This window comes from Meriones unguiculatus, chromosome 5 (genome assembly GCF_030254825.1).
Source record: "Meriones unguiculatus strain TT.TT164.6M chromosome 5, Bangor_MerUng_6.1, whole genome shotgun sequence".
NCBI lineage: Eukaryota > Metazoa > Chordata > Mammalia > Rodentia > Muridae > Meriones > Meriones unguiculatus.
This window is the reverse complement of record NC_083353.1, coordinates 30,419,002-30,440,697: the sequence shown is the minus strand read 5'-3', so window position 1 is coordinate 30,440,697 and position 21,696 is coordinate 30,419,002. Positions and strand designations below refer to the sequence as shown.

At 40.4% G+C, this 21,696-nt stretch overlaps 1 pseudogene; it reads left to right on the top strand.

The window, feature by feature from the left end:
* Nucleotides 1–5,755: 5,755 nt before the first annotated feature.
* On the top strand, nt 5,756–16,084 carry LOC110561971 (nucleoside diphosphate kinase A-like; annotated as a pseudogene).
* The last annotated feature ends 5,612 nt before the right edge of the window (nt 16,085–21,696 follow it).

The window sequence follows — 21,696 nt, the reverse complement described above, 5'->3', positions numbered from 1 at the left end:
GACATGGCTTGTGTGACCAAGAACCAGAGCATAGATAGCCCAGAGATCTAGGATAAAACCAAATATCACTGGTCTAGGGGAAAAATAACAATAAAATGACTCCTAATGATATTATACTAATACTTGTAGATTGGTGCCTTATTCAGCCATCATTAGAGAAACTTCCTCCTGCATCAGGTGGGAACAAATACAGAGATGCAAAGCCTTATATTACAGAGAGACAGAGACAGAGAGAGAGAGAAAGAGACCTTGGAACATATAACTCTAACAAGATTTCTCCATTAAATCCCTTTCCTCAGAGCTCAGGGAACCCTGTACGAAAGAAGACAGAGTGAGGAGAGATAAAGGGAAAGAAGGACACCAGGAGATGAAGGACTTCTAAATCAACTGAGCAAAGCTCAGATGAATTCACAGACACTGAAGAAGCGAGCACGGGGCCCACACACATCTCCACCAGGTCCCTTGCGTTCGCACACATTCACCACAACTTTCAGTTCAAAACATTGGTGGAACTGATGAATGTGAAAACAAGTCAGTCTCTGATTCTTGTGCGTTCTTTTGGAGCTCTTATTTTCCCACTGGTTTGTGGTGTCCAGCTTTCATATAATGGTTTTCATTTTATCTTCCATTTTATTATGTTCTGTTCGTATCTTGCAGAAACCTGTCCATTTATAATGTGAGAGAAGAGGAGTGAATCTGAAAGGAGGAAAGAGGGGTAGGAACGGGGAGGAGTAGAAGGAGGGGAACTGTATTCAGGTTTCATTGTATGAGAAAAGAATCAATGTTTAATAAGAGGGGGAAAATTACACAAGAAAAAAATGAAGAAATGCCTGTAGAGTTAATGGGCAAATATTTCATTTTAATTTTTGGTTGTTCTGATAAAAATGGCAAATATTGAAATATTTGTTTTTAAAAAACAAAAGCAAGCAATGTGGTATATTTCTATGTTCCCCAAAATCAAAGGATTTTTAAGCTTATTTAGGCCACTAGACATTGTAGCATGCAATAATAATAATCCAGCACTTGAGAAGTATCCCAGGTAGGTTGGGAATTCAAGGTCATCCTCAGCTACATGAGTTCAAGGCCAGCTTATGTTACATGAGATCCCATCTCAAAACATAGGACAAACAAACAAAACAGTTACTACAGCTTAAATCTGTATTAATAATTTTGCAATTCATATTTTATGTAAATAAACTAAAATGTAAACAAAATTTAGAAAATGAAAAATTACCAACAAGAAAGTGTCAAACATTTATTGTTTATGTACTAGTATTATTTACTTATTTAAAAAAAACCATTTTGTACAAGATATACCAAAAACTTTTTTTAACTTTTATTAATTACACTTTATTCACTTTGTATCCTTCCCATAAACCCCTTCCTCCTCCCCTCCTAATCCCACCTTCCCTCCCCCTTCTTCATACATGCTCCTCCCCAAGTCCATTGATAGGGGAGGTCCCCCGTGAGGGGGAGGTGATCAAAGAGCAGGCCAATCAGTTTATGTCAGAGACAGTCCCTCTTCTCATTACTATGTAACCCACTTGGACACTGAACTGCCATGGGCTACATCTGTGTAGGGGTTCTAGGTTATCTCCATGCATGGTACTTTTAAAAATATAGGAAAAGTTATTCATCTTGCTTTGTAACTTAGTATTGCCTTAATATTCAAAGTGACAAAATTGAACTAAAAAAAAAAACTATAAGCCAGTATCATATGTTAGCATAAATAAAAAGAAAATTTCCACTTGAACTTGAGTTTCTGTACAGTCGTGGAAAGTGTGCAACTTTCTGACTCATCCATGTGCCTACATGCATTTTCATGTATATGCCTATATGTATGTAGCATAATGACAAAGGGAGGTTTCTTTCAGAAAATTAAGAATAGATCGATGAGCATTTTAAAATCTATTAATTTGTCATATTAACATATTAAAATTTCATGAGACCACTCTAAAGATGGAGAAAAAGTACTCAACATATACATGCACATTACTAAGAAATACCTCCTAAGCCAACAATATATATTCTTACTCTGATATTTAATGGTAACACTTCAAAGTGTTTTTAATCAAATACAAGCTAGCAATGTTTGCTATTACAACTACTTAACATAGTATGAAATTCTAGCCATACTTTAAACAATGTCAGGATTTAAAATGTATTGTTTTTACATTGACAGAAATGTGATTACACAAAGCACCCAAAAATAACACAAAAATTGTCAAAACTGAAAAAAATTCAACAATATTCCTGAATGTTAGATTGCTATGCAGAAGAACAACTGCATGCTTATAAACTAATAATGTCTCAGTAAAAAAAATAAAGATCTCATTTTCAATAGAAAAATAGTTATAATGAAAAAAAAATGAGCATCAAAAAAGTTCAGTCTAGAAAGCAGACACTTAGTGATTTTAGAAGAAAGCAAATTTTGCCATCTGACATCAAAATAGGGAATGCATTCTTAAACCAGACCCAAAAATTTGAATCCTTAAAGAGAGCATTTACAAGATAAAGGTTTTAAACTTTTATGCATTACATAAGCAAGGTAAAACACACACACACACACACACACAAGTGAGGCATGGTGGTACACACCTGTAATCTCAGCACTCAAGGAGACAGAGGCAAGCAGAGCTCTATGAGTTTAAGGCCAGCCTGGTCTACAAAGTGAGAGTTCAGGACATCCAGTGATTGTTTGAAACTAAACAACAACAACAAAAAAGAAAATCACAAAATGAGATACATTTAACCAAAAATAAACTGTTAAAAATAATTCTTAATCAGAAGGAAGGAGAAGAGGACTTCCCCTATCAATGGACTTGGGGAGGGGAATGCGTGAAGAACGGGGAGGGAGGGTGGAATTGGGAGGGGAGGAGGGAGGGGCTTATGGGGGGATACAAAGTGAATAAAGTGTAATTAATAAATAATAATAATTCTTAAATTAAAACGATCAAGCAATTAAAAAAATAGTGTTGGGGAGATGGCTCAGTGGGTGAGAACACTGCTGGCAAGCTTGATGACCTGAGTGGAGGCACACATGGGCGGACACACAGAAGAAGGAGGAGGAGGAGGAGGAGGAGGAGGAGGAGGAGGAGGAGGAGGAGGAGTGGGGAAAGAAGGCATGGCTGTAATTTTTTGCATTTATTTATCTATTTAATCACTTTACAGAGATCCTAGGCCCCTCCCTCCTCTCCTCACAGTCTCACCCTCATAGAAGGGGAGCTCAGAGAAGGGGAGCTCCTCAGAGAAGGGGAGCTCCCCCTTGGGTACCAAGCCACTCTGGCACCTCAAGTCAGAGCAAGACTAAGTACATCCTCTCCCACTGAGGCCAGATAAGGCAGGCCAGCTGGTGGAACTAGATTCAAAGGCAGGCAACAGAGTCAGAGACAGGCCCTACTCCCATCCTTAGTGGACCCCAGATGACTACCCTGCACATCTACTACATATGTGTAGGGGGTCTTGGTCCAGCCTAGGCATGCTCTTTGGTTGGTGGTTCAGTCTTTACGAGCCCCCATGGGCCCAGGTTACTTTACTCTATAGGTCTTCTCATGGTAACCTTGAGCCCTCAGGCTCCCTCAGTCTTCCCACTTTTCCACAAAACTCTCTGAGCTCTATTGTTTGGCTGTGGGTCTCTGTATCTGTTTCCATCAGCTTCTGGATGAAGCTTCTCAGAAGAAAGTTATGCTAGGCTCCAGTCTGCAATCATAGCAGAGTAACATCAATAGTGTCAGGGGTTGGCTCTCTCCCGTGGTGTGGGTCTCAAGTGGGCCAGTCATTGGTTTGACGTTCCCTCATTCTCTGCTCCACCTTTATCCCTACACTTCTTGTAGGAAAGACGAATTTGGGGTCGAAGGCTTTATGAATGGGTTCGGGTCCCCCTCCCTACACTGGAAGTCCTACCTGGCTGCAGGAGGCGACCACTTTAGGCTCCATATCATACTCCCTTCCCCCACCCCTCCACAGACCCCACTGCTAGGAGTCTCACCTAGGGACACCCCCATAGACTCCTGGGGCCTCCCCTGTCCCAGAGATGCCCCCCTCACCTATTTCTGTTCTCTCTCCCAGGCCTCCACCTCTACCCCCATCCCCACTCCCCCCACACCTGATCCCCACTACCATTGCCCTCTCCACCCCCTCTCCCACCCAGCTCCCTCACTCCATCTACTTCAGAGGTCTACTTTATTTCCCATTCTGAGTGAAATTAAAGCAAAGTCTCTTGGGCCCTCCTTGTTACTTAGCTTTTTTGGGTCTACAGATTGTAGTATGGTTCTCCTCTATTATATGACTAATATCTACTTACAAGTGAGTACAAACCATGCATGTCTCTCTGGGTCTGAGTCACTCAGGATGATCTTTTCTGGGTCCATCTATTTGCCTGCAAATTGCATGATGTTTTTGTTTTTAACAGCTGAGTAAGTATTCCATTGTGTAGATGTACCACATTTTCTCTATCCATTATTCAGTTAAGGGACATCTAAGTTGTTTCCAGTTTCTGGCTATTACAAATAAAGCTGCTAAGAACATAGTTGAGCAAGTGTCCTTGTTGAAGAGTGCAGCACCTTTTGGGTATATGCCCAGGAGTGGTATGTCTGGGTCCTGAGATAGAACTATTCCTGATTTTCTGAGAAAGCACCAGATTGATTTCCAAAGTGGTTGTACAAGTTTGCACTCCCACTGCAATGGAGCAGAGTCCAAGCAATCCTTGACTCAACCTGAGATTCACCCCATGGAAGAGAGCCAGCCCCTGACAGTAACAACAACACTCTGTTAGGCTTGTAGACAGGAGCCCAGCATAGCTATCTTCTGAAAGGCTCTACCAGCAAAAGAATGAAATGATCAGATGTTGAGACTCAACAGCCAAAGACTGAGCAGAGCGCAGGGAGCCTTGTGGAAGAGTTGGGGAAAAGATTAGAAGGACCCAGAGGAAACAGGAGCTTCACAAGAAGACCAACAGAGCCAGCTAACCTGAACCCAAGGGGGTCTGCTGAGACTGAAGCACCAACAAAGAACCATGCATGGACTGGATCTAGGCCCCCTACACATATGTACCTGATGGGCAACTTGGTCTTGTAGGTCCCCTAGTAAGCAGAGCAGGGGCTGTCTCTAACAATGACTGTATTGAATACTTTTAAATCACATCCCCCTGGTGGAGCTCTCTTGCCAGGCCAGCATGGAAGAGGATGTTCTCAGTCATGATTTGACTTGAAGTGCCAGGGTGGGTCAGTTGGGGAGGTCCCCTTTTCTTGAGGGAGAGGGGAAGGCAAGGAGGAAGGAGGGAGGACGAGGGGACCAAAAGAGAGGAAGATGGGAAGTACAACTGAGATGTAAAGAGAACACCTAAATAAATAAAGTTAAAAGTTTAAAATTAAATAATAAAAATAAGTAATATGCAAGTGTACATGTATACATAAATAATTTAAATGAAGTTATGCCACTTAGGGCAATAATACTTTCCACAAGAGCCATAGACTCTGTAACAAAACCCATTCTAGGCACAGGAAACCTTGCTTTGAGTTGTTTGTAAGGATTGTCCAAGAAACTCACAAAACATGTAGGTTGTTGTTGTTTCCTTTGGTTGCCTCTCAGAATGTAAGACCCCATTGCTGAAGACACCACATACTTTGGACGTAGGAATCAAGCTGGAACCTCCTCCCTAAGAACTGGCTTTCATGGTGTGAGAAGGTGCTATACAAGCTGCCAAGGGAGAGAAGAAATCAGTTCTCCCCAGATGTAAAACCTGTGAACCGCAACCATGACTGGACGGGCAAGACAGCCACAATGTGGCAGTAATGAAACTTTTTTCTTGGGGAATAACCAACAGCTGTACAGTGGGACTTAAAGCCCACTCAAAAACTAAGGAGTTCATGCCGGGGGCTGTAAACCTAGCCAGTACTGTGGCTAGAGAAGTCATAAACCCTGGTAGAGAACCTCCCTCTGCCATTTCCCAAAACCCATAGGATTTCTAATTGTATTTCAAATACTTTTTTTCGTTTTAATCAGTTTCAGTCCTTTTGCCACTTTTCTTAGCTAGTGTATAAGTGTTGTGAGAAAGTCCATGGGCACCTTGAGTTATGAAATAGTTCACGGATGCAGTTTAAGAGGGACACTTGGTGGCCTCCCTAGTAAGGGGAACAGGAACTGTCTCTGGCATGAACTCAGTAGCTAGCTCATTGACCTCCCCACCCCCCCACCCCCCCCGTGAGAGGAGCAGCCTAGCAAGAGCACAGAGGAGGATATTGCAGCCAGTCCTGGTGAGACCTGATAAGCTAGGGTCAGATGGAAGGGGAGGAAGACCTCCCCTATCAGTGGACTTAGAGAGGGGCAAGGAGGAGATAAGGAAGGGGGCTACAGCTGGGACACAAAGTAAATAAACTGTAATTAATATAAAAAAATAAAAAAATATATTAAAAAAATAGGGATACTTGGTTTTGCTCTTAGTGGTCCCATCTCTCGTTTTCTCCTGTTCCTTGTGACATTTGTTACCATTGCTCTCTTCTGTTGCCTTCAGTGAGAGGCTGCTGAGGCTGGAGACTACCTCCTAGCTACAGCTCAAGCGACAGAGCCACATACGGGTTGTAGAAGCTCAGATGGCTGGCCAAGAAATCCTTACTTTCACCTAGAGCATGTCAGATGGCATTTGGCTTCATCCATGTCACATCAGTACCAGCAATTTAGGTGTCTTTCGTTTCAGGGAATTTTATCTTTTTTTGTATTTCTCCCAGCAGTAGTAACAAGAGCTTTATCAACTGTCATTTATATTATTCAGAAATAAACAATATTTAGCATTATAAATCCAGGCTACACATCATGTATAAACACACAGAGACACACCCACACACACAGTGTATTTTCTTCTTTATTGTTTTTTGTTTTGAATTGCTTTCAACCAATAGTAAGAACTGTCCTCCATAAGTTTATTTTTATCATTGATTGTATTTTTAATTAGACATAGCTACCCTCTTTAAATTTATGAGGAAGCAGTATGATGCAATATTGGAAAACAATACTATCAAGGTGTTCCCTGGTTAATGGGTAATTAGAAAACACAAAATATAAAATATTTGTAAATATTCTCACCCCAACTGATTATTGTGCCACTTCCAAGCACTTATTTTCTAATTTTTATTGTTTTTTTAGTAAAGAACAAAAAGTCATGTTTTTTTAAAAGCTTAGTATTATTAGAAGCATTATTTTATTTATTAAAATATTTATTATAATTTCATGTATTTAGACATTTGGCCTACATATGTATGTGTGTACACCACTTGTATATGTGATGTTAGGAGAGGGTGTCTGATCCCTTGGAATTGTAGTCACAGATGGTTTAGCTTTCATGGGGATCCTGGGAACCAGACAGGTCTTCTACATCAGCAACAAGCGCTCTTAACTGCTGAACAATTTCTCAGCCCCAGAAGCAGTATCTTATACTGTCATAAATAACCTGCATATCTCTTCAGTTTGAATGAATACGAAGAATCTTAATTCAATAAAATTAATGTGATGAATCTGTTTAGGCTTTTTTTTTACCTCATTAAAACTTCAATGATTTTTGTATTTTTAAGGAACTCGCTTTCCAATAACTGGATGTTGTCAATATGTGAAAATGAAACTGAGTAGATTCATATGAGAGAGAAGGTGGGGAGCAACTGGGAAGAGTAAAGGGAGGGAAAAGAGTATTCAGATAAAAAAGAAAAACAATGCACATTGAAAAGGCTGTCTCTCCCATGCCTGCCTCACTGGTACAGATAAAGTAAAAATACAAGGCCTCTCACTGGTTGTGAGGCAAACTGCATGCTTTGGTTCCACCCTAAGACGTAATCTGTATTTTATAAAGAAATGTACTTATTGTCATTTCAGCCAGGTGATCTCTTTGTAATTGCTAGCATTCCAAAGAAGCATAGTCACCTTTAAAGTGATTAATGGTTCGTATTTTTATTGAGAAATAGGTTCTTTATCACCTATCTTTGTTTATCTCCTATTGTGTTCTCCCTTAGAAATGTACAGATGGGGCTGGAGGGATGCTCAGTGGTTAAGAGAAATGTACAAACAGAACTTCCCCCTTGTACTCCCAGCATTCTATACCAAAACAGGAGGATCCCGAGTTTCCAGCTAACCTAGGATAGTTTGTCAAAAACAAAGCAAACAAAACTTTTCCCCGCAATGTAAAACATGTATACTAACAAACAATCATAGATCTAGGGGTGAAAGTATACCCAAACTGAAATTGTAGAAATCTACAAACGCGTGAAACTAAGACAGTAAGGGAGAGTAATAACCAAGTAAAGAAGGCACTAACATTGGAGGAGGAAGACATAGTGCTTACTTGGGGTTATTTGTTTGTTCTACCGCTGAAATGAATTTCTACCCCCAAAATTAAAAATAAATAAGTAAATAACAACAGCACTAAAGATGTCTAAAGGAAGATGAGAAGCTCTGAGGAATCCTAACTCCCCTTCTTCCTTCAGAAGACACCAAATTGGAGCAGTCAGAACCACAACATATACTAATGAATTAGTCCTAATAAATAGCATATAAATAATAGATAAAATTTTGTTAATAAATTAATATGTCTCTGCAAACTGTTAAACTGCCTTTGGTATCCTGTGTGAGCACAGGAATACTTCAGATTAGATAAGCTCTAAAATGACCCAAGATTTTTTTTTTGCCATTGTTTTTAATTTTTTATTATTTTAATGTATTTATTATTTTTCCAAAATGTCTTTTCCATCAATTTTTCAAAAGAATATTTTTGCTGGGTAATTGTGGCATATGCCTTTAATGCTAGCATTTGGGAGGCAGAGGCAGGCAGATCTCTGAGTCTGAGGCCAGCCTGGTTGACAAAGTACAAGGACAGCTACGGCTACACAGAAAAATTCTGACCTCCCCCCAAAGTAACTGTGTGTGTGTGTGTGTGTGTGTGTGTGTGTGTGTGTGTGTGTGTGTGTGTATTCTTCATAAATCCAATTTCTGGACCTCTGTCTCTAAAAAAAAAAAAAAAGTTAATCTAAACTTGTTTTATATAATACCCAGGTTTCCAAGTTTACTTGGTTATTTCACTTACATAGGTGAAATAACTTACATAGGTGGTTTGTATAATATTCCTTTCATTTTTATAAATTTTTAAAACCAAGACATAATGAGAAAAAAAGCTAAGGAGAGGATTTTGAAAGAGGATCCTGTCTAAGCCAACTGTCAGTAGTCTGTTGGCACAAGGCCTTTGTGTGAACTGTTTCCAAGACCTCAGTCTGAAAGGCAGCCAAAGGCTCCACAAAAGAATAGGCCCCAAATGGCTTGCTACCTTTCACCTTTGACCCTTTGCCCAGCTGTCTCATTCTTTTGTAAACTTGAAAATCTTGTGAGAGAAGGCTTAGCAATTCTGTTTACAAATAGTGAATTTATTTCTCAGGAACAGCTTGGCAAGACATATCAAAGTCACCTGACCGATAGTTAGCATAGATAGGCCACAGACTTTTCTTACAATTAAGCCAGAGCTACAACATTTTGACTGGTTGAAATCAGCCTTGGATTATGCAGCAATCATCAATCATTTAATTTGCTCTGTAGTGCACCCAAGTATTAACACATAAAATGTGACAGAAACGCCGTGACTGCCAAGGGGCGGAAGTTATGGCTTCTTACACGGAGGAGAGAAAAAGCAACAGTTTCAACTTGAGTGCTAAAGTCCTGAGTATTGACCTCCGGCCTGGACAGCTGGCTTGCGGGTGAAGAGCAGCTGCTGCCGGTGGGGAGGACCTGAGTGCAATTCCTAGCACTGTCATGGCAGCACACAACTTGCATAACCCCAGTTCCAGGGGACACGACAGCCTCTTCTGGCCTCCAAGAGCACCAGGCATGCACGTGGAAAACACAGGGCAAACCTGGACACAAAACACTCGTGCACATAAAAGTACATAAAATTTAAAGATTCTGTCTCAACTGCTACCTCTTGATGAGTCATTACACAGCAAAAAGCATTCGGTGTTCTAGCTATGTACATCTTCAAAGTCTGGTCTTTCGGTTAGACTATACGTTACATATTTACCTGAGAAATTTACTTGACTAAATCAATTATCTCCAGCATGTCTGAACTGGTCTCTCAAGGCTGCAGCTTTGATCATTCTTTTACTTCTTTTAAGATGGATTAATTAATTAATTGTCACAAAGTGTTGATAAAGTATAGCCAGATTTTCTTTTTACACTGTGAAAAGTTATTTTAAGTGTGAATAAATCAAGGGCTTTCTAGACAGCCTGTCAGTAAAGTGCTTGTGGCACGAAGACCTGTGTTCATAGTTCCAGGATCCACATAAGTAGCCAGGCATATCAGTGATTGTAAGCCTGGAAATGGGGAGGCAGAGACAGGAGGAAACCTGGATCTCACTGACCTATCCAAACCTGTGATCTTTGAGTCCATCAAGAGATTCTATACGAAGAAGATCTAGTGGGAAGTACTTGAGGAAGAGATCAACGTGTTTCTCTGGTCTTCACCTTCATATACACACACATACATAAGCACTTCTTCACCTTTGTGCACACTCACACACATGCTTGAGCTCTTACACACACATACATACACCACCTACCCAACACCCACACAAACAATGAATAAAACAGAGTGATCACATTTCAGAAAAGTATTTGCTGAGTAATAAGGATAAATAATAAGTAAAATTGATTTATTATTTGAATTTCCTCACTGAGCTCAGCATATCAAAGCGATACATGTGCAACTCATCAAAACTATTTACTAACTGAGAGGAAGAAAAAAGTCCCTATTGCTGAAGGCATCCTGCACTTCAGAAGCAGAGTCCAGAGGCTGCTTTGCTGGAACTGCCTGAATGCCTCCTCCTTGAGGACTGCTTTTCATGATACCAGCATAAGCATGCAGGCTCCCAAGAGAGGGAGGCAACCAGCAGTCCTACCAATCTATGGTACCCATGAACCACAAAATGAGCACTGTGGCATGATTACCCTAAGGGTGTGGTAGTGGCATTCATACCTTAGCAATAACCAATACCTAACTGAGCTTAAGCCCTGCTCACTTGAAATCTCAGTAATACTGAATTACTCAGTAATACTGAAGTCATGGATCTCTGAGAAGAACCTACCAACTGCCACTGTAATAAACCAGAATAATCCCTAATTTTTTTTTGCCCTAGTGCTACAACAGAACACCAGCTGAAGCCATTTTTGACCATGCCTCCTGTGGATCTCACAGACCATCACATCCTAGGCTTCCACCCCTCCCCCCACTCCTTGCTGTGTCTCTGCATCCAACTTCATAGGACACCCCATGCTCATCTACAAGTCATACCTGATTGTCATACCAAATTGGCTGCCTGCAAACCTTCTCTCTTGTTTGTCCAGCCAAAGTAATCATCCAGACTCCTCCCTAGCTAGTACTGCAACAGAACTCCAGCTGCATCTTCCCTTTCCTGTAGTCTACTCCTCCGTGAATCCCACCTGACCTCCTTCCCCCTGCTCCAACCTGCACCCCATTCTCCAGCAGCAGCAGGCATTCCCAGTGAACACAGCAGCTGAACAGGTCAAGAGAGCAAGCAACACATAGCCATCACAATCTCTGAAAAATCAAAGAAACAAAAATCAAGGAACAAAACATCTACCCAACAGAGACAAATACAGAAATCAGCACCTAGTTCTATAATCAACACAAACCCAGATGCTTAAATGCCAGCTTAAGAACACAATCAGTAACAATCAGGGAAATATGACTCCACTAGAGCCCAATTAACTTACAATATAGTATTCCAACACAGAGATCATTAAAAATGAAATGAATAAATCTCAGAAAGAAATCCAGGAAAACACAAACAAATAATTGGAGAAAATTAATAAATCCCTTGATGAAAGCCTGGGGAGGAAACACAAAAGAATATAACTCCTTCTCAGCACCTTGTGGAACTTTCTCCAAAACCGACCACATACTCAGGCACAAACCAAATCTCAACACATACAAGCAAATTAAAATAACTCCCTGAATCCTATCAGACCACCACAAGTTAAAGATGGATATCCAAAAGAACAGAACAACAGAAAACCTAGAAAACATAGATACTGAACTACTCTATACTGAAAGACTACTGGGTGAAGGCAGAAATAAAGAAATAAGTTAAAGAATTCCTAGAATTCAATGAAAATGAATGCACAAAATACCCAAACTTATGGGACATAAGGAAAGCTGTGCTAAGAAGAAAGTTTATTTCACCAAGTCCCTTCATAAAAAAATTGGACAGATCTCATACTAAAAATTTGACAGCACACCCTAAAGCTCTTGAACTGAAAGAAGCAAATACACTCAAGAGGAGTAGATAGCAGGAAATAACCAAACTCAGGGCTGAAATCAATAAAACAAAATAAAAAAACAATAAAAAGAAATCAACGAAATAGAGTTGGCTCTTTGAGAAAATCAACAAGATAGACAAAATTCTATTCAAACTAACTAAAAAAACAGATACACAAATGAACAAAATCAGAAACATAAGAAAGACATAACAATAGACAGCAAAGAAATCCAAAAAATCATTAGGTCATATTTCAAACAAACTTTACTCCATAAAATTAAAAAATCTACAAGAACTGGACAATTTCTCAATAGATACCACTTACCAAAGTTAAATCAAGATCAGATGAGCAATTTAAATAGACCTATAATCGTGAAGGAAATAGAAGCAGTAATTAAAAGTCTCCCGACCAAAAAAGCTCAGAGCCACACAGTTTCAGCCCAGTCTTCTATCAGACTTGCAAAGAAGAGTTAATACCAATTCTCCTCAAACTATTCCACAAAATAGAAACAGAAAGAACATTGCCCAATTCATCTTATGAGGCCACAATCATTCTGATATCCAAACCACACAAAGACTCAACAATGAAAAAAAAAAATACATAACAATTTTTCTAATGAAATACTTACAAACTGAATCCAAGAACAAATCAGAAAAATCATCTACCATGATCAAGTAGGCTTTATCCCAAGGATGCAGGGATGGTTCTATACATGAAAATGTGTCAAAAACACATTATCATTGCGCTCTGGAAAAACCTTTGGCAAAATCCAACACTCCTTCATAATAAAAGTGTTGAAGAGATCAGGGATACAAGGAGCATACCTCACCGTGATAATGGCAATTTATGACAAGCCTATAGCTAACATCAAACAAAATGGAGAGAAACTCAAAACAATTTGACTAAAGTCAGAAACAAGGGAAGGCTGTCCACTCTCTCCATCCATATCTATTCAACATGGTATTGAAGTTCTAGCTAGAGCAATGAAACAACTAAAGGATATCAAGAGAATGCAAATTGGAAAGGAAGAAATCAGTGTCTTTATTTGTAGATGATATGATAGTATACATAAGCTACCAAGTATACATAATTTTACCAAGGAATTCTTATAGCTGACAAACACCATCAGCAAGTGTTTGGATATAAGATTAACTCAAACACTCAGTAGTCCTCTTATATACAAACAATAAAGGGGCTGATGAAGAAGTCAGGGAGCTTTATTTAGGTTTATTTAGGTTTGAACCCCTTACCTCCTTAGAGCCTGGAGCTTTACTGACTGAGCCACCCGAGGCTTACCAAACAAGAATACAATTTAAAAATGGTGTACAGATCTAAACAGAGAATTCTCAACAAAGGAATGTCAAATGGCAGAGAAACACTTAAAGAAATGTTCAATATCCTTAATCATCAGGGAGATGAAAATCACAACTACTCTGAGATTCAATCTTACACCCATCAGAATGGCTAAGAACAAAAACTCAAGTGACAACACATGCTGGAGAGGATGTGGAGAAAGGGGAACCCTCCTCTGTTGCTGGTGGGAATGTAAACTTGTACAAACACTTTGGAAATCAATCTGGCACTTTGTCAGAAAACTGGGAAATAGTGCTACCTCAAGACCCAGCTATACCACCCCTGGGTGTATACCCAAAAGATGCTCCACCATACAACAAGGTCATTAGCTCAACTATGTTCATAGCAGATTTGTTTATAATAGCCAGAATCTGGAAACAACCAAGATGACCCTCAATGGAAGAATGGATACAGAAATTGTGGAACATTTACACAATGGAATACTACTCAACTATTAAAAACAAGGAAATCATGAAATTTGCAGGCAAATGGCTAGAACTTAAAAAGTTCATCCTGAGTGAGGCAACCCAGAACCAGAAAGACACTGATGGTACAAACTCACTTTTAAGTAGGTATTAGCCATATAATATACGATAAACATACTAAAGTCTACAGACCTAAAGAAGCTAAATAACAAGGGATCCTGGGGAGGATGCTTAAACGTCATTCAGAATGGCAAACAGGATAGACACTGAAAGTGGTGGAAGAGAGGGAACAGGACAGGAGCCTACCATAGAGGTCCTCTGAAAGGCTCCACCTAACAGGAGATGGAAGCAGTTGCTGAGACTCATAGCCAACTTTGGACAGAGCAAAAAGTCTTAGGGAAGAAGAGGGGGATAGAAGGACCTAGAGGTGACAGGAACTCCACAGGAGAACAACAAAGCCAAAAAATTCTGCGCCCAGTGGGGCTTGCAGAGACTGATGCACCAACCAAGGAACAACCATGGAGAACACCTAGACTGCCTGCTCTGATGTAGCTGATTGGCAACTCAGTCGCCATGAGTGTTCCCAAGTAAGGGGAGCAGGAGCTGTCTCTGACATGAACTCAATTGTCTGCTCTTTGATCACTTGCCCCTGGCAATGCAGCTTTGCCAGGCCCCAGAGAAAGAGATTCCAGCAAGTTCTGATGAGACTTGATAAGCTAGGGTCAGATAGCAGGGGAGGAGAACTCCCCCTTTCAGTGGACTAGGGGAAAGGGATAGGAGGGATGAGGGAGAAAGGGTGGGACTAGGAGGAGATGAGGGAGGAGGCTACAATCGGGGTATAAAATGAATAAGTTGTAAAAAAATAAAAAAATTAAATTAAAAAAAAAGAAAGAAACTGGAGCGCCAGTTCCAATGGACATATCTACCAAATACTCCTGCACCTAAGGCTCAGATTGTCAGACAGGAGGTCCACATGGAGAGCAACAGAACCAAAAAATCTGAGCACAGGGGTCTTTCCTGAGACTCATACTCCAACCAAGGACTATGCATGGAGATAACCTAGAACCCCTGCACAGGTGGAGCCTATGGCAGTTCAGTGTCTAAGTGGGTTCCATAGTAATGGGAACAGGGACTGTCTCTGACATGAACTGATTGACCTGCTATTTGATCACCTCCCTCTGATGAGGGAGCAGCCTTACCAGGACACAGAGGAAGACAATGCAGCCACTCCTTATGAGATCTGATAGACTAGAATCAGAAGAAAGGGAAGGAAGACCTCCCCTATCATTGGTCTGGGGGAGGAGCACGGGTGGAGAAGAGGTAGGTAGGGTGGAATTGGGAGGGGAGGAGGAAGGGATCTATAGGGGGGATACAAAGTGAATAAACTGTAATTAATAAAAATAAAAAGTTTTAAAAATAAGTAAAAAAAAAGATTATCAGAGAGGAGGCACATAGATTTTAAGAACTAGAGGATCAGACTCCTAGGTATGTTAGAAGCCCGTTCATGTTAAAGACCTAACTTCTGAAGGGGGCTGTGGCCAACTGTGAGCACACCTTCATTGCTCTCCATCCGGACAGGGTTCAGTGGGAGACGGTGGGAGAGATCATCAAGCATTTTAAACAGAAGGGATTTCTCCTTCTTGGCTTGAAATTTATGCAGACATCAGAGGACCTTCTCAAGGACCTTCTCACTACGAAGACCAGAAGAACCGTCCCTTCCTTGCTGGCCTGGTGAAATACGTGCACTCAGAACCAGTGGTTGCTATGATAAGGGGGGCCTGAGGGGGCGCTGAATGTTATGAAGACAGGTCACATGATGCTTGGAGAGACCAACTCCACGGACTCTAAGTGTGGGACCGTCCAAGGAGAAGACTTTTGCATCCAAGTGGGCAGGAGCTTCATTCACGGCAGTGATTCTGTGGAGAGTGCAGAGAAGGAGATCAGCTTGTGGCTTCAGCCGGGAGTTGGTGGATTGCAAGCGCTGTGCACAGTGCTGGACCTGAGTGACAAGAGCGCGTCTGCTTTTCCCCTCTCCTTACCTCTGTCCTCACAGGCAGGGGATCAGCAACTCTAGCATTTGCTTCCTTGGACCTGGAAGGAACACCTGGCAGCTATGACTGTCTGTACAGCATTAAGTGCCTCTGGTAAATTAAAATGTTTCCTCTCAAACAGAGAGAAGAAAAAAAAAGAAAGAAAGAAAGAAGGAAAGGAAGGAAGGAAGAAGGAAGGAAGGAAGGAAGGAAGGAAGGAAGGAAGGAAGGAAGGGGAAAGAAAGGAAGGAAGAAAGAAAGAAAAGAGGAAAAAGAAAGAAAGAGAAAGAAAAAAGAAAGAAAAAGATAAAGAAAGAAAGAGAGAAAGAAAAAGAAGGACAGAAGGAAGGAAGGAAGGAAGGAAGGAAGGAAGGAAGGAAGGAAGGAAGGAAGGAAGGAAGAAAAGACAGTCAGTATCCAATAAGAGGATCACTCCCTAAATGGCAATCTCCTTACTATTAATACTCTGCTGTCATTGCCAACGAAAAAGTTTCATAAAATATAGTTTACAACAGGCCCTGTAGGTGCTATATGCAATGTTAGAAAACAGCTTTATTTCCAAAGTCTTAATATGATATGTAGAGAGTAGAATGTATATATGGAAAGTTAACTCGTGTGTTCCTAGAGCAAGAAATATGTAATGCATTGACATAAGGCCAGATACATTGAATCTGATAGGAAAGAAAATGGGAATAGCCTTGAACTCATTGGCACCAAAAAAGACTTTTTGTAGACTTTCTTTTTTTTCTTTTTTTTAACTTTAATTTTATTTTATTTTTAATTACACTTTATTTACTTTGTATCCCCCCTCTAATTCCCTCCCTCCTCCCCTCCCAAACCCTCCCTTCCTCTCCATGCATGCCCTTCCCCAAGTCCACTGATAGGGGAGGTCTTCTTTTTCTTCCTTCTGATCCTAGTCTGTTAGGTGTCATCAGGAGTGGCTGCATTGTCTTCCTCTGTGGCCTGGTAAGGCTGCTTCCCCCTCAGAGGGAGGTAATCAAAGAACAGGCCAATCAGTTCATGTTAGAAGCAGAAACAACCCAGATGCCCTTCAACTGAAGAATAGATACAGAAATTGTGGTACATCTACACAATGAAGTATTACTCAGCAATGAAAAACAAGGAAATCATGAAATTTGAAGGTAAATGGTGGGAACTGGAAAGGATCATCCTGAGTGAGCTTTCCCAGAAACAGAAAGACACACACAGTATATACTCACTCATATAGACATATAATATAGGATAAAATCTACTAAAATCTGTACATCTAAAGAAACTAATCTGGACTTTCAAAATTTTTAAAGACCTAGAAAGACACACATTTTTTAATGCAGTGGAAAATGTAATAAAAGTGTTCTATTAGGACTGGAAGACCAGGGTGCAGGGACCATGTAGGACCACCAGCACAGGGAGAAAGATGGTTTCTCCTCTGCCCTGCACGCATTATTCTGGTGACACATGTATTTAGGGTTCAATAGAAGAAAATGAGTTTCCACTGTCATGGCTTACAGACACATGCTTCAAAGTGCTTTCTAACATCAGTCCTCATTTCACTCACCTTCCCAAGTTCCTGTTGCCTTGAGTCCCTGTCTGACTGTAAGCTATAAGGTGAAATAAACCCTCCCTTTCCCTCTGTGATAGACCTATAAGCTGAATGAACCCTTTTCCTCCCCAAGTTGATTCTGTTCAGAGAGTTTCTCACAGTAACAGAAATACAAACTAAGATTTGTATAAAAAGCAGCCATCACAACTAAGCAGTCTTGGGGCTTTTTTGATAGGAATGCACTCTGTAGCCCAAGTGAACCTTGGACTCACAGCTCTCCTGCCTCAGCCTCCCAAGGTCTGGGGGTAATGTTAAGAGCCACCACACTCAGCTCACAGTTTCAGTCAATCAAAATCAAGGCAAAAAAATCTATGGTGCGTTAAAACATTAAAATTTTAAATAAGTAACATTACTGAGTTTCCTTTTGGCCTAAGGTTCTCATACAGCAAGCACTGTTGGCAACTTTGTCTTTGCTTAAAATTTTGAAAATTGTTCATTGTGAATTTGGTGCCTAAGGCTAGCCTGTCACTCCTCTCACACCAGTTCTGTTAATAAACATCAGAATGAAAATACTGTATGGAAAAAATGTGACCTTGGTAGTAACAGGCAGGAAGAAGAAAAAAAAAGGTTTCCGTAGTTTGAATAAGATATTTTTATGTAAATTACTTAGAATAAAATAAAATTTTTAGAAGTATAATAATTTATTAATCTAAATGAATTAACAGTTTGAAATTATAAACCCTCTTTTTTAACTTCTGTTTTAAAATTGGAAGCTGGGTTATTTAGCCCTGGACATCATTAAGACTCAAAGGTAAATGACTCTTTCGCTGTGGATGGCTGACAATAAAGCACATTTGTCATTATTGGTCTCTACCCAACTAAATAAGTAGATTCGTTACCCCAGTTCCAACAACTAAAAACATTTCTGGACATTATCAAATCCTCCTGAAAAAGTTTAAACTCACTAATTGAATCCCTCTTCCTACAGAAACCATGCAAATTTCATCTATATGATGATGGAGGACTAAACTAAAACCTTAGTGTATCAGTCAGGCACATGCCCAGATCTCCCAAAAATGAAGATTTTTTTAATACAACCACCTACAGCAGAGAACTTACAAGATAATGAGCAACTATGTCAGAATTCTAGATGAAACAACAAAACCCAATATTCAGTTCTCTACTAAACATAACACCAAATATTTCAGCCAATTTACCTTAAATGCATTTGCCCATTGGCAACTTTAAGCCTCAGTCCTAAAACGCTGGATGCAAAGAATCTGGAAGTCAAAGCTTACCTGAAATGAAAGGTCTATGAGAAAATCCTCCTCACGTTCAGCTGGACCTGAAGACTAAATACCTAGACTAGCAATGTGGTTTCTACTCCCAGAGCCAATGTGAAAGTGGAAGGAGAGAAGGCCGTTCCACAGGATGGCCCTCTGGCTTGCACATGTGTGCTGTTTAAGCCCACCTTTCCCCACACATACATATCATCATACGCATACCATGAAAATAATAACTAATAGATAAATGTAAAGGTTAGAACTAGACTGAAGCCTGTCCCACACCCTCTACCTATTCCCATAGGGTTTAAAAAAGGCGGTTCTGACACCAAAAATGAGGGGAAATGTTGAGAGAGAGAGAGCAGAAGAAAGCAACCTCTGTTGGCACTCATGGACATTTGCCTTACAGGTTCTCATCCCCCGAGTGAGCAGGGAATACCGAGCTAGTACGCTGGCTGGAAATCCAAATGCCAACAAAAGCCAATGCAAATTCTTCCTCAAAAAACGTTATCTTTACTGTCAGTCTTCAAACCATATCAGATTATGTTACATGTTGCAAGGGCCATTAAGAAAGAAAGGCTTCCAAAGACACAGAGCATCAGGAATTCAAAACTGTCATAAATAAAAAACAACTGAAATAGACAAAACATTAGACGTATCATTTAGAACTCGGCTTACAAAAAAAAAAAAATAGAACTCGGCTTACTATCATTTTAAATGCCGCACAAAAACAAACAAACAAAAAAAACTATAAAAGTAAGAAAGCAATTTAAAAACAATCCAAATTAAATTTCTAGAAATAAAAAATATATAATCACTGAAATTTTAAAACTCAATATATTTCTTTAGCAGCCAACTAAACCCCAAGAAAGAGAATTAAGGAAATAGAGGATGAAGCAGTAGAAACTGCAGAAAGCAATCTAAAGCCATCCAGCAGGAAAGAGTGGGAAAATGTAGAGTTATTCTATTCCAGAAAGGTTACAGCCAGAAGCACTCACATACTTTACCAAAGGTCACTTATAGACGCTTATAAACAGCTCTGAATTCAGGATACAGTTGGAAGCTGGCAGCTCCTTACGGTGACTTTCAGTGACAATGACTTGTTGTGTTTGTTCTGTGCGTGTTGCTGTCACATCAGCAACACATACATGGACACATACATGTCACATACATGGACTGTCTGTCAGCAGGTAGAGTTCAGTTTGTTGTTGGAATGACTTTGAGAACTATGTATTAGCATTGGAAATGGTTGTTTTAGACCCTTTTGTGTCATAGAGCATAAAATCATAGACTGGGTAATTTTCAAAGAAAATAAACTCATCTTTTCCAAGTCTGGAGTTGGGACAAATAAAGTGGAGACCTGCATTGGACAGTCTTCTTGCTATGGTCACCTAACAGCAGCCGGAGAGAATGAGGGCAAAAGTGGGAAAACGGGGCAAAAGGAAGCCACACTCACCTGTCACTGCTGCTGCTGCTGCTGTGTTGTTTTGAAATAGGGCCTCTCTATATAACCCTGGGTATCTTAGAGATTGGCGTGTAGATGAGGCTGGTCTTTAACTCACAGAGATCCTCCTGCCTCTGCCTCTGCCTCTTGAGTGCTGGAATTAAACGTATGCACCACCACGGCCTCCAGAACTGATTTTTTATAACAATCCTATTACCCCAGTGCTAACCAACTCTCTAGATAATGACACGAAGTGGTTCCTGAAGGCAGGACCCTCATGACCTAGTTAATTCTCAAGTATTCTACCTCTTAACACAGAGAATGACACAACACACAACTTTAGGCATCACAGTCATTTTGTTGTGTCTATTATAGCCTAGGAGCTTTTGTTTAAAGTATATAGAGAAAGGCTGGAGAGGAGGCTCAAGGGTTAAAAGCGTTTACTGCTCTTGCTGATGACACAGGTTCAATCCCCAGTACCCACATGGTAGCTCACAACCATCGATAACACCAGTTCCAGGAAATCAAAGAACTCTTCTGCCCTCTTCTGCACTGCAACACACGGACACATACACATAAAATTACCTAATTAGAAAGGTGTGTTAGAGGGGCCCCATGCTGACATCACAGAAGCAAATGTCCATACTTGAAATAATCGCCACAGTAAAGAGGATACACTCCCACAAACTGGCAACTGGCATGCACAGGACCCAAACATAGGTATATGAAACTATGCTCTTCTTTCTTGCTTGTGTCAAGCAGCAAAACTGAGAAAATGTTTGCTTTGGGGAAATCACAGATTTCAAAGCAACTGGAATCCCTATGAAATGGTTCACACATGCTACGCTGCTGTTGCTGGGATCAGGGTGCAGTTCAGTGGTAGTTCAGGGTCCTGCATCTGAGTCCAGCACTGAAAAACAGCCAGCCAGGGCTGCACAATGAGGCCCTATCTAAAATTTCTGAATGATTCCATTATAAAACTTTAGCTATGAAAACAATGTAATATTGGCAGGAAGAAACATGTAAATCATTGTAAGTACAGAAATAAATTCTTACATTTATAGTCAAGAAATGTGCTGAGAAAGTTCACTGGGGAAAAGGTAGCCTTTTCTGGATCCACACTGAGAAGGTGACATGTGCTCTCTATCTCACACTTTACGCAGAACATAACGTAAAATGAACTGTTGGTCTACTTCTGGAGCTGTGTCGGACTCCAAAATCATGTTCATTGACATCGTTTTCCTTGCTAAAGAATGAGTCCATGACTTCAGTCATGTCAGGGTAGTGCCCTCTGAATGAACTACATCCCTAAGCC